At 43.2% G+C, this 14,033-nt stretch overlaps 12 non-coding genes across 12 annotated transcripts; 5 read left to right on the top strand and 7 right to left on the bottom strand.

Moving 5' to 3' along the window:
• Positions 1 to 4,061: 4,061 nt before the first annotated feature.
• On the bottom strand, positions 4,062 to 4,144 carry trnal-uaa. Its single transcript has one exon. It is a non-coding gene; the product is annotated as a tRNA-Leu (tRNA).
• A 1,789-nt stretch (positions 4,145 to 5,933) lies between these two features.
• Positions 5,934 to 6,007, bottom strand: trnat-agu. The gene has a single exon. It is a non-coding gene; the product is annotated as a tRNA-Thr (tRNA).
• A 1,340-nt stretch (positions 6,008 to 7,347) lies between these two features.
• trnat-ugu lies at positions 7,348 to 7,421 on the top strand. Its single transcript has one exon. It is a non-coding gene; the product is annotated as a tRNA-Thr (tRNA).
• A 397-nt stretch (positions 7,422 to 7,818) lies between these two features.
• On the top strand, positions 7,819 to 7,892 carry trnat-agu. The gene has a single exon. It is a non-coding gene; the product is annotated as a tRNA-Thr (tRNA).
• A 477-nt stretch (positions 7,893 to 8,369) lies between these two features.
• Positions 8,370 to 8,452, bottom strand: trnal-uaa. Its single transcript has one exon. It is a non-coding gene; the product is annotated as a tRNA-Leu (tRNA).
• Positions 8,453 to 8,969: 517 nt separating this feature from the next.
• On the top strand, positions 8,970 to 9,043 carry trnat-agu. The gene has a single exon. It is a non-coding gene; the product is annotated as a tRNA-Thr (tRNA).
• A 1,682-nt stretch (positions 9,044 to 10,725) lies between these two features.
• On the bottom strand, positions 10,726 to 10,799 carry trnat-cgu. The gene has a single exon. It is a non-coding gene; the product is annotated as a tRNA-Thr (tRNA).
• Positions 10,800 to 10,906: 107 nt separating this feature from the next.
• On the top strand, positions 10,907 to 10,988 carry trnas-cga. The gene has a single exon. It is a non-coding gene; the product is annotated as a tRNA-Ser (tRNA).
• Positions 10,989 to 11,868: 880 nt separating this feature from the next.
• Positions 11,869 to 11,940, bottom strand: trnap-cgg. The gene has a single exon. It is a non-coding gene; the product is annotated as a tRNA-Pro (tRNA).
• Positions 11,941 to 12,687: 747 nt separating this feature from the next.
• Positions 12,688 to 12,761, bottom strand: trnat-agu. The gene has a single exon. It is a non-coding gene; the product is annotated as a tRNA-Thr (tRNA).
• A 779-nt stretch (positions 12,762 to 13,540) lies between these two features.
• trnap-agg lies at positions 13,541 to 13,614 on the bottom strand. Its single transcript has one exon. It is a non-coding gene; the product is annotated as a tRNA-Pro (tRNA).
• A 215-nt stretch (positions 13,615 to 13,829) lies between these two features.
• trnal-uaa lies at positions 13,830 to 13,912 on the top strand. The gene has a single exon. It is a non-coding gene; the product is annotated as a tRNA-Leu (tRNA).
• The last annotated feature ends 121 nt before the right edge of the window (positions 13,913 to 14,033 follow it).

Here is a 14,033-nt window from a genome sequence, read left to right on the forward strand (position 1 = left end):
GCTACTTTGCCATTTGCATTCGGATAGGGAATGTGGAATCTCCAGAAATCTATTTACGCAGAGCGTTAGCATGGGGCGAGTCCTAGAGACGCATTCCAGCTGTATCGTAGAAGTGCTTTATATCAGTTACGCTGGGGGGGAAGCCAAATGTTCTCTGATATAGTCACGGCGTGCAACGCCCAGTTTTGCCCCGGCAGTGTCACTATTTTTAAAGTGGCCATACACTGTAAGGTTTGCTTGTTTGGCGAGGTCACCAAATGAGTGAATGTTTCCCCCCAAGTCTTGCTAATGTTAGGTCCAAACAATCGCATTACAATGAAGGGGATATGAAAAGTTGGAGTGAGGACCGCATCAATGAGCCAATGTGGTCCCCTATCCGACTTAAAAAGTCAAAGTTTCCCAGTTGATAACTGGGCAATTTTAAGCCACATATCGGTTGGCTACGGCCGTCAAGGGTACCGATACATGGGCAGATAAGCTGCAGAATTGGTCTTGAATCGGCAGCTGCAATCTGGCCGTGTATGGCCCTCTTTACTTGGGAAAGTTGCCTTGTACGTCTCTTATGCACAAGGGAAAGGAGCTGAAATGCTTAGGGGAGAAAGTAGGGAAGTGATTATGTGCTGGTAGGGAGTCATCGAGAGTTACTGAATTATATTTGGACTTGACTGAGGTGTCATTTATCATCCACAATAATTAGGTTTATTTGGTTGAGTAACCCTGTGCTATGTTACTATTCCAGTTGCAACAAAGCAGAAAGGCTAACATTGCCCGTGATGCTAGTTACCCTCTTGTATGTTCCTTACTCTACAGGCAGATTTCTTTTCTCTCTGGACTATACAATCTGGATTTATGAAGCTAACGATGTGTAGCACTGGCTCCTTCTGAAAGGGCACACTTTACTGCTGCGCTGCAAGTTGGAGTGATATCCCCCCCCCTCACCCCCAGCAGCCGATCAGCAGAACAATGGGAAGGGAGCAAGATAGCAGCTCCCAGTAGGTATCAGAATAGCACTCAATAGTAAGAAATCCAAGTCCGGCTTGGGACTCCTCCAGTTACATGGGAGTAGGAGAAACAATAGGTTAGCTGAAAGCAGTTCTAATGTGTAGCGCTGGCTGTAAGCTCAGACTCAGGCACAAGGCACTGAGATGGCGCCTACACACCAATATTACAGCTACAAATACATTTGTTGGTTGAAGAATAAAAGGTTAAATGGCAGAGGGAATTATTTGCTGTGTAACAGTGTCATTAGAGATAAAAAGTGCCCCATAAATATCATGACAGAAACCCTTTAAGGTCAGCAGCTGCTAAGTAAGAGTCCGGCACAGAGTTTAGTATTACAGAAAGCTTAACTTTGGTGAACTTTGCTTATATAAACTTGTTCATGAAATCCCACTTGAAAGCATTTGCACTGAAGCAGGTGATTATGCACAACTACCTGAGGAGCCTTATATATGAGCAGCAAGCTACAAATTTGTATTAATTTCTCTTCATTTTCAGCACTTGTGGCCGGGTCTGGAATGGGATTCAAAATAGGCCCTGATGTGGTATATATGAGACGTTCAAATGCTTACCAGGAGTGGGGTTGGAACCCACGCGGATATACATCCATTGGATCCAACGCCATAACCACTCGGCCATCCTGGTTTGTGTATTTTTTTCTCATTTCCTCTAGTTTAGGTGTCTGAAAAAAGATCTCCAGGGAAAGGAAGAGGAAATCCAGGCATACTCTGTGCTGAGAATGTGATCAGTGGGGGCACCTGCGGGGGTTTAGGGAGGCTCAGCGGGGGGGGGGGTTAGGTGGTGTCGGGGGGCCCTGCACCCCCCCAGCCTGACCCTGGATCAGCCCTTACCTGAGGATTGTTCTCAGTCTGTCTGTGATCCTTGTGTTCAAAGTAGAGATGCACCAAATCCACTATTTTGGGATTCGGCCAAACCCTGAATCCTTTGTGAAATATTCGGCCGAAAACTATCCGAGCCATAATTTGCATATTCAAATCAGGGGATAAAAAGAACCGCATGAAAAATTTTCATCACGTTGAGTCACATGATTTTACCGTTAACGATTCTGATTCAGTTCGACCGGGACCCTGGATTCATCCTGCTGGAAAAGCCCGAATCTTGGCCATATCCGAAACTGAATCCTGGAGTCACTGCTCCCCTAGTTCAAAGCGGAGATTCTGTAAATAACCCGGAGCATTTTCGTAGTTGGGTTCATCAAAAATCTTTTGATGAAGCGCCAATAGAATGCATAGCGACGTGTTTCCATAGAAACACATTATTTCAAACTTAGACGCTTTCAATAACTGAGTGTCATTACAGCGTGCGAGATAAATGATGTTGCGGGTCAGGTGTGTGCGCAGTAAAGTGCATTCGCCATGTTGAAAAAAAATGGCCGCGGCTATCTCAGCGCTACAGAAATGAGCAGAATGAGTGAAGGAGGCACATTTCAGGGGAGACAAGGTAGCGATTAAGTAGAGAAGACGGGTAGGTTTCCTAAGCTGGATTTCAGCAGAGCAGGCTTTACATGTCCTTTAATACAGGCAGTACGCCATCTAGTGTTCATTCTAGAGAAGGGTATTCCAGCTCTGAATCTCGGGATTCATCTGAATCCACTGATTCCCTAGTCTTCTTCTAATACTAAACAAAAAAATATTATCTCTAGTTAGGCAGGTTATATATAGGCATTATGGTTGGACTTGATGGACGTGTGTCTTTTTTCAACCTAACTTACTATGTTACTATGGATAAAACTCAAAAGTTGATTAAGAAGGTGAACAAGATTTTGGCCAATAAAGATACTCCTGCTGCTTCTAATAAGCAAGATCTCTTATTCTTCTGTTCAACCTTCTATAAAGCAACTCAAGCCCAGGGAAAAGGCCTGATTGCACTAAAAGAGTTAAATTGATGTTGCCCTATAGGTGATAAAGAAGCACCTTGGATAGAACCCCCTAAGGCTGATGTTTTGGCTTTCCAACAGAACAACTATTCCAGTTGAGGAATCAGCCATTAAGGATCCAATGGATCGCAGAGTAGAATGTTCCTTCTTTGGAAGAAGAGAATGATGTGGGAACATCTAGGGATGACCTTTTAGATATGTTAGCACCTATTAAACTGGTGATAGAGTTTATGTGGTTATGTGTCTATTGATACATTGGAATGAGGTACTGGCACAATGGCTCTGCCAACTGCTGGAAGAAGAGCTCTCTGGTTGGGCAGCAGGTTTGGCTCCAAGAACAGTCTTATTTCTGTGCCATTTGAAAGAAGTAGTTTTGCTTCGGGAAAGGACAAATCTCTTACTCAAGACAATCCGAAATTGCTCAGAATTTTTTTTTCCATCAATGCTCAAGAAAGTCTCCATCTCAGTCCTCCTCTCTCCTCCTCTTATAGATCAAAGCCAAATAGTCACCTAGTGTCTAAAGAATGTTCAATTTCTTAAATTCTGCAATTTTTACAAGACGGTTTTTCTAATACTGTTGTATTGAATGTTATATTACAGGTATGGGATCCCTTATCCGGAAACCCGTTATCCAGAAAGCTCCGAATTACGGAAAGCCTGTCTCCCATAGACTCCATTTTAATCAAATAATTTAGAATTTTAAAACTGGTTTCCTTTTTCTCTGTAAAAATTAAACAGTAACTTGCAATTCATCCCAACTAAGATATAAATAATCCTTATTGGATGCAAACCAGTCCTACTGGGTTTAATTAATGTTTTGTAGATTTTTTAGTAGACTTAAGGTATGGAGTTCCAAATTACGGAAAGACCCCTTATCCGGAATACCCTTGGTCCCGAGCATTCTGGATAATGGGTCCTATACCTGTATTATATTAAAAGTTCACATTCTGCTTTGTCTGCTATTCTTCACCAGGATTTGGCCAAGGATCCTTTGGTTTAATGTTGTGTCAAGGCAACCGCTAGACTGAGACTAAGAATTAGGCCTTTAGTACCTCCTTGCTTTAACTTTGGGCAGTATCTAGCATGGGGAGGCATTTGCACTGAATTAGGTGATTATGCACAATTGCCCAAGTGGGGAGCCTTATATATGGGATTTTAAAAGCTTTAACAGGAGTGGGGTTGGAACCCACGCGGATATACATCCATTGGATCTTAAGTCCAACGCCTTAACCACTCGGCCATCCTGGTTGCCGATGCTCCATGGTACGCTGTATATACCAAGCTATAATTTTAATATTTTAGTATTTTAGTGAGCAAAATTTGTAAATAAATAGATGCTTTCAACTATCCTGCTCTTGAAATTGACATGAGTTTTAAGATCAAATGTAAAAACCGAATTCCTGAAGACCTTTAGAGAATATTGCATACAATCACCACTGGTTAAACAGTTGGCGCTGTGGCTTAGTTGGTTAAAGTGCCTGTCTAGTAAACAGGAGATCCTGAGTTTGACTCTCAGCAGTGCCTGCTTTTATTAGATTGTTTCATTTACAAATACCCCACCCTTTCAGATGTGGGCTACCTTCCCCCCACTCCTCATGTGTGCGTGCATGGGGGGAGGGAGTCATTGTCAAACAGGGACAAGAGAAGGGAGTGCGGGCTGGGGGTAGGAAGGAGCGGTTCCTGCCTGGTGCCCTCCAATTGTTGCACCCTAGGCATGTGCCCCTTCTGCCCACCCCTAGTTCCGGCCCTGATTGGTAATGTAAAAGCAGGAGGAGCAAGTTTGGGTGGGAAGCCCATGAGGGCTGGTTTAGCTGGGTAATATAGCAGCTACTATCAGCGGGATTGGGGCTTCTCTACACTCAGTAGCTCCCTGTAAACAGAAAGCAGCACATAAGGCTGAAAGAGAAATTGTTGAAAAAGAAAATATCAGAAGCTTGGAAAGCGCAAGACGAGGTTGAAACTTGAAAGCATTTGCACTGAAGCAGGTGATTATACACAATTGCCCAAGTGGGGAGCATTATATATGGGATTTTGAAACTGTTACCATGAGTGGCAAGCTATGAATTTGTATTAATTTCTCTTAATTTTCAGCACTTGTGGCCAGGTCTGGGCTTCAAAATAGGCCCCAAAGTCGTAAATATGAGACGTATAATGCAAGTCATTTGCAAATTAAATATGAAACCCCATTTTTTAATTAAACATCTATACCTGTTATAAATGTATGCAAAAATCTGAGCTGTCAATCATATATTGCCTGCCCCGCCTCTACTAGTTACTTTCGCTTTAGGTCCCCCATTCTGGCACATACACAGGATTATGAGATGATACAAAACTGGCCTTAAACATCATCAGAAAATGGCGCCTGCCTGCTTGCTTTGATTGTGACTCCGATACTGACGGAAGAAATGTAATAATTTATACAGTGTATACAAAGATATAACTGAAATGTCAACCATTAGGTCTTGGCCTGTGTATGGGCACATTAGCAGCACAGGGTGGGGCATTTGTAAATGAAACAATCTAATAAAGGCAGGCCCTGCTGAGAGTTGAACTCAGGATCTCCTGTTTACTAAACAGGCGCTTTAACCAACTAAGCCACAGCGCCACCTGCTATACCATGGGTGAATGTATGCAATAATTTCTAAAGGTCTTACTGAGAATTCAGTTTTTACATTTGATCTTAAAACTCATGTAAATTTCAAGGACAGGATAGTTGAAAGCGGATATGAACCTACACACAAAGAACACAAGGGATTAGCAGTTCATCACCTTAACCACTTGGTCTTGGCCATCGGGGTTCGACCTCTGACAGGTATCATCTGATATTTCCTTTTTTAACATTAGCCATTATTAATACAGTAAACAGATACAAACTCATATCTATCTAGCAGCGCTCATTAGCAAAACCAAATCAGCAACCTGAACACATCCTTTATTCCCAAGGAATTTCCCCCCAACGCACACGTGCATTGGGGTTGAAATTTTGTCAAAGGAGGCAAACTCTAGCCGTTCCCCGCAAGCTTTAAAGGAAGAAGGCAGGCACTGCTGAGAGTCGAACTCAGGATCTCCTGTTTACTAGACAGGCGCTTTAACCAACTAAGCCACAGCGCCACCTGCTGTAACTCCAAGGAGGGGATACAATATTTTCTAAAGGTCTTATTGAGAATTCAGTTTTTAGGTTTGGTCTTAAAATTCTTGTAAATCTCAAGGACGGGATAGTTGAAAGCATCTATTTATTTACAAATGTTACTATCTTTTGAAGATTCAGCTCAACACTAAATTTTAGGGCTTGGTATTAGAGCAGAAGTCAACCAGGATGGCCGAGTGGTTAAGCCGTTGGACTTAAAGGAACAGTAACACCAAAAAAAGAAAGTGTATAAAAATAATTAATATATTATGTACTATTGCCCTGCACTGGTAAAAGTTGTATGTTTGCTTCATAAACACTACTACAGTTTATATAAATACCCTGCTGTGTAGCCCCGGGGGCAGCCATTTAAATTGAAAAAAGGAGAAAAGGCACAGGTTACTAAGCAGATAACAGATAAGTAGCAGATTCCCATTGTATTCTACACAGTTATCTGTTATCTTCTTATGTAACCTGTGCCTTTTCTCCTTTTTTCAATTTAAATGGCTGCCCCCGGGGCTACACAACAGCTATTTCTATTAACTATAGTAGTCTTTCTGAAGCAAACACACAACTTTTACCAGTGCAGGGCAACAGGACACTATATTTTAATTATTTTAAAACATTTTTATTTTTTAGTGTTACTGTTCCTTTAAGATCCAATGGATGTATATCCACGTGGGTTCCAACCCCACTCCTGGTACAGTTTTAAAATCCCATATATAAGGCTCCCCACTTGGGCAATTGTGCATAATCACCTGCTTCAGTGCAAATGCTTTCAAGTGGGATTTCCCAAACAAGCAGAGCTCCCCATGCTAGATACTGCCCAACGTTACAGCACTTTCTATAATACACTGCAAGCGCATCAGCCCCAAGTGAGAAATATGAGGTGAGAAATCATTATGGAATAATATGGGCAATTTCCAAATGTTTTGCAAATGTTACTTGAGCTGAATATTAATTCCTGAGAATTAAGAAGCTTGCAACGCCTTACTATCAGGATGACTTTTCAGTCCCCAACAACAAGGACAGAATTCAAACCTACACACACTTATATATGAGATTTTAAAATATACATCCATTGGATCTTAAGTCCAACACCTTAACCACTTGGCCATCCTGGTTGTGTGTTGTCCATAAAGGCACTGTATACCAAGCCCTAATAAGAATACTTAGAGTTGAGCTCAATCTTCAAAAGTGAGTAACATTTGTAAATAAATAGACACTTTCAACTATCCCGTCAATGGGATTTACATGATTTTTAATATCAAATGTAAAAACCAAGACTTAAATATTGCATATCCTCCTCAAACATCACATGAGGGGCGCTGTGGCTTAGTTGGTTAAAGCGCCTGTCTTGTAAACAGGAGATCCTGAGTTCGACTCTCAGCAGTGCCTGCCTTCTTCCTTTAAAGCTTGCGGGGAGCGGCTAGAGCATGCCTTTGGCTCTCTTACCCATGTCTGTTCTCTGAACTTATCTGCCCGTTAAAGCATGGTTCCTCTGAAAACTCCCAGCCTGTTCTACATGCAGATGCATTTGGTTTTGCTAATGAGCGCTGCTCACGACTGCCAAGGAGCAAGGCTCACACCTGAATCAAGAATTTGTCATGAGTTTTAATGCAGAGCTGACAAATATGTTTCAATCAAGGCCTTCTTCTTCTTAATTATCCGCCTGTCTAACAGATATCTCGAGAGTTTAACAGCAAGTAATACTTGCCCAATAATCCTGATCTTGGTGCAATCTTCTGCATGTGCCCATTTTTTATTTTTATGCCCTTGACAGAGGCTGTAGTCTGGCGCTGTGGCTTAGTTGGTTAAAGCGCCTGTCTAGTAAACAGGAGATCCTGAGTTCGACTCTCAGCAGTGCCTGCCTTTATTAGATTGTTTCAGTTACAAATGCCCCACCCTGTGCTGCTCTGTTTATAAAGCCCTACTGGCATATTCTGCGCTGAGCAAAAGTGCACAAAGGTTTGGGCATTGGCCCTTAAGTGCCGGGACTGGGCCAGATAATGTTCTAGTGCTCCAAGAGTAGTATGGAGGGATTCAGGGATGAGCGGGGTTAAAGCTCATGCCCATTGGTAATGTTAAAAGCAGGAGGTGCCCAATTTTCAGCCCAATTAATCCCTGGAAAACATTTTGAAATATATATACATATTCCATAATGATTTCTCACTTGTGGCTGATGCGCTTGCAGTGTATTATAGAAAGTGCTGTAACGTTGGACAGTATCTAGCATGGGGAGCTTTGCTTGTTTGGGAAATCCCACTTGAAAGCATTTGCACTGAAGCAGGTGATTATGCACAATTGCCCAAGTGGGGAGCCTTATATATGGGACTTTAAAACTCTTACCAGGAGTGGGGTTGGAACCCACACGGATATACATCCATTGGATCTTAAGTCCAACGCCTTAACCACTCGGCCATCCTGGTTAATTGTTGTTAGCCGGCCACTGTATACCAAGCCCTAATGTGAATACTTAGTGTTGAGCTCAGTGTTCAAAAGTGAGTAACATTTGTAAATAAATAGATGCTTTCAACTATCCTGTCCTTGAGATTTACATGAGCTAAAAGACCAAATGTAAAAACTGAATAGAAAATATTGCATACATTTCTAAATGTACTTGTACACCGTGGCTTAGTTGGTTAAAGCGCCTGTCTAGTAAACAGGAGGTCCTGAGTTCGACTCTCAGCAGTGCCTTGCTCTCTTTGTTTCCGTCAACCTCAAACTTGGAAGTACGAGCTTCCCGCCTGTGTGCAATTTCTCTCACTAGCATGCCTTTGAAAAGATGATGTCAGTATGGTAGGCAAAAGAAAGGAGTCAAACTAAAATGGCCGCTGGGAAATTTCAAAGCGGCATGGAATTAAGAAGAAGCGTGACTCCTTTGGCGATACGAAGGGAATAACGGAGTAGCCTTTAGCTGCCCTTGTAGAAAGATCCCCTCCGGTTGGCGCTGTGGCTTAGTTGGTTAAAGTGCCTGTCTAGTAAACAGGAGATCCTGAGTTCGACTCTCAGCAGTGCCTGCCTTTATTTGATTGTTTCATTTACAAATGCCCCACCCTGTGCTGCTAATGGGATTATAGGTATAAGGTGGCAGGGGCGCGTCAGAGCTGGGAATCGGAAGCTTCGGCAGGAGAAATTGAAACCAAAGCTACTGGAACAGATAAACGAGCGGGCATTGTGACACAGAGCGGACACAGGAAAGACCGCAAAGTGACCTTCTCTAAAAAAAAAAAAAAGCTTTTGTCTCAGGACTCTCCTCTGCTTTCTTACCAGAAAGTAAAAAATAACATGTTGCCCCTGAGCCACTGGTTGGGGATCACTGCTCTGGGGTAAGAGAGGCGTTATACAGAATAACCACTAGGTGGTGCTACGTACCTGAGAAACTGCACAAATTCCTCCCAGCCACTTCTGAGAGATGTTGGAGATGCAATTCTGATTGCTTTTCCCTCTTTTTTTCTGTACCTCCCTCTATTTGTTATAAGAAATTCAATAAAGAAAGATTTGGAAAAAAATAGATGCTTTCAACTATCCTGTCCCTGAAATTTACACGAGTTTTAAAATCAAATGTAAAAATTAAATACTCAACTAGACCTTTAGAAAATATTGCATATACTTCACAGAGCTGCAGCTGGAGGTGCTGTGGCTTAGTTGGTTAAAGTGCCTGTTCTAGGGCTCTAGGAAAAGGATCTGTTTTGCTTTTTGAATAGTTTGAGAGAGTGTTCCCTACGGAGGAATTCAGGGACAGAATTCAAGACAAAGTTTGGGTGGGATGACCATGAGGTCTGTTTTAATTGACTACTTGATATCCCCTATGGGGACTGGCAGCCTACAGAAGGCTCTGTTTGGCATTATACTTGGTTTTTATACAAACTCAATTTGCCTCCTTACCAGAAATTCAAAAAAAAGCACCAATTTTGAGGCCACTGGGAGCAACATCCAAGGGGTTGGGGAGCAACATGTTGCCCCTGAGCCACTGGTTTGGGATCCCTGCTCTTGGGTAAGAGAGAAGTTATACAGAATAACCACTAGGTTGTGCTACGTACCTGAGAAACTGCACAAATTCTTCCCAGCCACTTCTGAGAGATGTTGGAGATGTAATTCTGATGTGGGTCCCATACATTTGCAATTGTACCATACTGGGTTAAGATATGCAAGTTAATTAATAAGATAACTAAGAGCTGAACAAATACAAGGAGTTATAGGGTTCTCGATGAGGACGGTATTCAAACCCACGTGTGCAGAGCACAATAGATTAGCAGTCCATTGAATTAACCACTTGGCCACCTTATCTTCACTCAAGCTGTGCTGCCGGCCACCTCGTCTTGGCTTGAGCATCCGGGAAGCGATCTCTCAAACTCATTCAGAGGATGCCTCTTCTGCTCAGGGGAGAGACAGGGTGCCAGCCATTGCATTTGTTATGTTGCCCACCCTATTTCTTCTTCATTAATGGGTACATCCCAGGGTCTATGTTGACATACAGTGCCCAGAAATAGCGGACCTTGCTTTCATACTTATACTTCCTACGACTAGTTTATTAGACTACTTGAACCAGGTGGGGGAAGGGGTCGATGTACGCCCGCCTTTTGTATGAGAGGGACCTGCTTTTCCAGCCTGAGGATGAGATTTGCATGGGAAGGGCACTGGGGTTTTTAGGGGGCTGTCTCATACCTGGTGGAGGATGTAGGGCCAGTCACTTAAACAAAGGCACTGCTGAGATTTGAACTCAGGATCTCCTGTTTACGAGACAGGCGCTTTAACCAGCTAAGCCACAGCGCCCATGGGATGCTGCGCTTTTACGTGTTTTGGACGGAGGGGGAAAATTGGTGCTCGTAATATGATGTATTGCGTGCAGTGGCCGCCGACAAAGGCCCGCGCCCGGAATGGCTGTGATGGCCGAGTGGTTAAGGCGTTGGATTCGAAATCCAATGGGGTTGCCCTGCACAGGTTCGAATCCTGTTCACAGCGTGGAGTTTTACAAAGCCCGACTGTTTAGATAACGAGCCAATTGTACATGCCTGCTACTAAGGTGTCCCAGCTGGTTTTGGCATGCAAGGCAAATTGAGGGGAGGTGCTAGCCATGGATGTTTGTTTAATTGATGCGCAAAGCTTTGCAAAATAAAATATTTAGATATGTTAAGCAAGGTTATTTATTAGGTGGCTGACAAAATCCCACCCATAATGCCATTAACCAAACACCTGAAAAATGCTGTTGGGCCCTTACTAATTTCCTGCCGGTATGGCGACCTTTTCCCCCTCTATGAAAAAAATCTGAGCTCTTCTCCTTCAGGCTGTGTTTTTTTCCTCCAGTGGGGAGGAGTGCTTCAGGTGGATGGGAGCATTTTTGGACCACTTGCGGACAAACAGCAAGTAAGCTGGTAAGTAGCAAATGGAAGATTATTTGTTTATAAAATGTTGCCATTGTCGTCTTGCGGCGCTTGGGCTCAAAAAAAGCGGCAACTTGTCCCAAGACCCCTTCTAATTTCTATGCTACGTAACCACGTACATGCCTACAATAAAACCATGCTGTATTCCAGTGGTGCTGGATTTGATTTTTCCCGGGTTGGGTTGTGCAATTTCAACCATGTTGTAGGTATTGCCTGACCACTTGGGAAGGTATGGGACAGCATGGGTGCATTTTCACAGACCCTCGAGCGTTCCTTTTGGATCGTGGTGGGTCAGTCCAAAGTGCTGAATTAATCTGCCAATGCATTGCCATTTTCAGCAACTGTTCTTTGAATTCCAGCACCTTCTGTTGTTAGGGGTCGCGGGAGAGTTTTTTGGACTTGCACCTGCATGAATCCTTGCAGAACTTCAGTGAGATGTTGTGGTATCCTTAAAATGCCTAGGGCTCGTCTGGGATTTGAACCCGGGACCTCTCGCACCCGAAGCGAGAATCATACCCCTAGACCAACGAGCCAGACGTTGCACTTTTGGGGATGAACCAGCCCTGAGATGCATGGCCCAGCAACATGATTGAAATCACAAGACTGCACCATGTCCATCCTGTTAGTAAGGCATCTCAAGCTCCTTGCAAATCTGCTGTTACCTGTACTACTTGGTGCAAGTTGCTGCTGTGTAGTTTGATTTCAATAAATGCCAGATCCTATGATTATGACTGGAACTATCGAGCCAATATTATAAAGCAATGTCACTCAGTTGTGGTTGTTTTTATAGCATGAGATTCAGACAGTGGTTAAGGCATTGGGCTTAAGATCCATTGGATGTATATCCGCATGGGTATCAACCCAACTCCTTGTAGACCTTTTAAGTCATAACAGGATTCTGGGAAGAAATTGCTTAAGGCTCCTAGAAAAGTCACAGGAAGTTGTAGGAAGCCATAAATGCCTTCTTCCCCAATACCCTATCTCTGAGCCAGTTCCCAGCTTCATACCATCTGCAGATAAAGGGGGGAACAAATTCAGCCCATGTCCCAGTCCTGGGAAATACATTTTGGGTAAGTTTGATATTACCTTTAACATCGTCAGAAAATGGTGCCTGCCTCCTTGCTGTGATTGTGACTCCGATACTGACGGAAGAAATGTAATAATTTATACAGTGTATACAAAGATATAACTGAAATTTCAACCATTACGTCTTGGCCTGTGTATGGGCACATTAGCAGCACAGGGTGGGGCATTTGTAAATAAAACAATCTACTAAATGCAGGCACTGCTGAGAGTTGAACTCAGGATCTCCTGTTTACTAGACAGGCGCTTTAACCAACTAAGCCACAGCGCCAGACTACAGCCTCTGTCAAGGGCATAAAAATAAAAAATGGGCACATGCAGAAGATTGCACCAAGATCAGGATTATTGGGCAAGTATTACTTGCTGTTAAACTCTCGAGATATCTGTTAGACAGGTGGATAATTAAGAAGAAGAAGGCCTTGATTGAAACATATTTGTCAGCTCTGCCTTAAAACTCATGACAAATTCTTGATTCAGGTGTGAGCCTTGCTCCTTGGCAGGCGTGAGCAGCGCTCATTAGCAAAACCAAATCAACAACCTGAACACATCCTTTATTACCAAGGAATTTCCCCCCAACGCACATTTTACCTTCCTCCAACCACCGATATTTTTTGTGGGTTTGCACTGCTGAGAGTTAAACTCAGGATCTCCTGTTTACTAGACAGGTGCTTTAACCAACTAAGCCACAGCGCCAACCGGTTGGGGCAGTGCCCGTGGACAGAAAGAGAAATAAGCACACTGATGCCCCATTCCGCAACTTCTTTCTCCCTTGCCTGTAAATTCAGTGAGCTACAAGTGTGCACCTTTCTACAAGGGCAGCTAAAGGGACAGCTAAATGCCCCTCCGTTATTCCCTTCGTATCGCCAAAAGAGTCACGCTTCTGCTTATTTGCATGTCGCTTTGAAATTTCCCAGCAGCCATTTTAGTTTGACTCCTTTCTTTTGCCTACCATACCGACATCATCTTTTCAAAGGCATGCTAGTGAGAGAAATTGCACACAGGCGGGAAGCTCGTACTTCCAAGTTTGGGGTTGACTGAAGCGAAAAGGGCAGGCACTGCTGAGAGTCGAACTCAGGATCTCCTGTTTCCTAGACAGGCGCTTTAACCTACTAAGCCACAGCGCCTCCTGCTGGAACTTAAGGACGGGATACAATATTTTCGAAAGGTCTTATTGAGAATTCAGTTTTTACATTTGGTCTTAAAACTCATGTAAATCTCAAGGACAGGAAAGTTAAAAACATTTATTCATTTACAAATGTTACTCACTTTTGAAGATTGAGCTCAACTCTAAGTTTTCTTATTAGGGCTTGGTATACAGTGCCTTTAAGAGCAAAACGCAACCAGGATGGCCGAGTGGTTAAGGCGTTGGGCTTAAGATCCAATGGATGTATATCCGCGTGGGTTCAAACCCCACTCCTGGTAAAGTTATAAAATCCCATATATAAGGCTCCTCACTTGGGCAATTGTGCATAATCACCTGCTTCAGTGCAAATGCTTTCAAGTGGGATTTCCCAAACAAGCAAAGCTCCCCATGCTAGATACT

The sequence above is a fragment of the Xenopus tropicalis genome, chromosome 3, assembly GCF_000004195.4.
Source record: "Xenopus tropicalis strain Nigerian chromosome 3, UCB_Xtro_10.0, whole genome shotgun sequence".
Classification (NCBI taxonomy): domain Eukaryota; kingdom Metazoa; phylum Chordata; class Amphibia; order Anura; family Pipidae; genus Xenopus; species Xenopus tropicalis.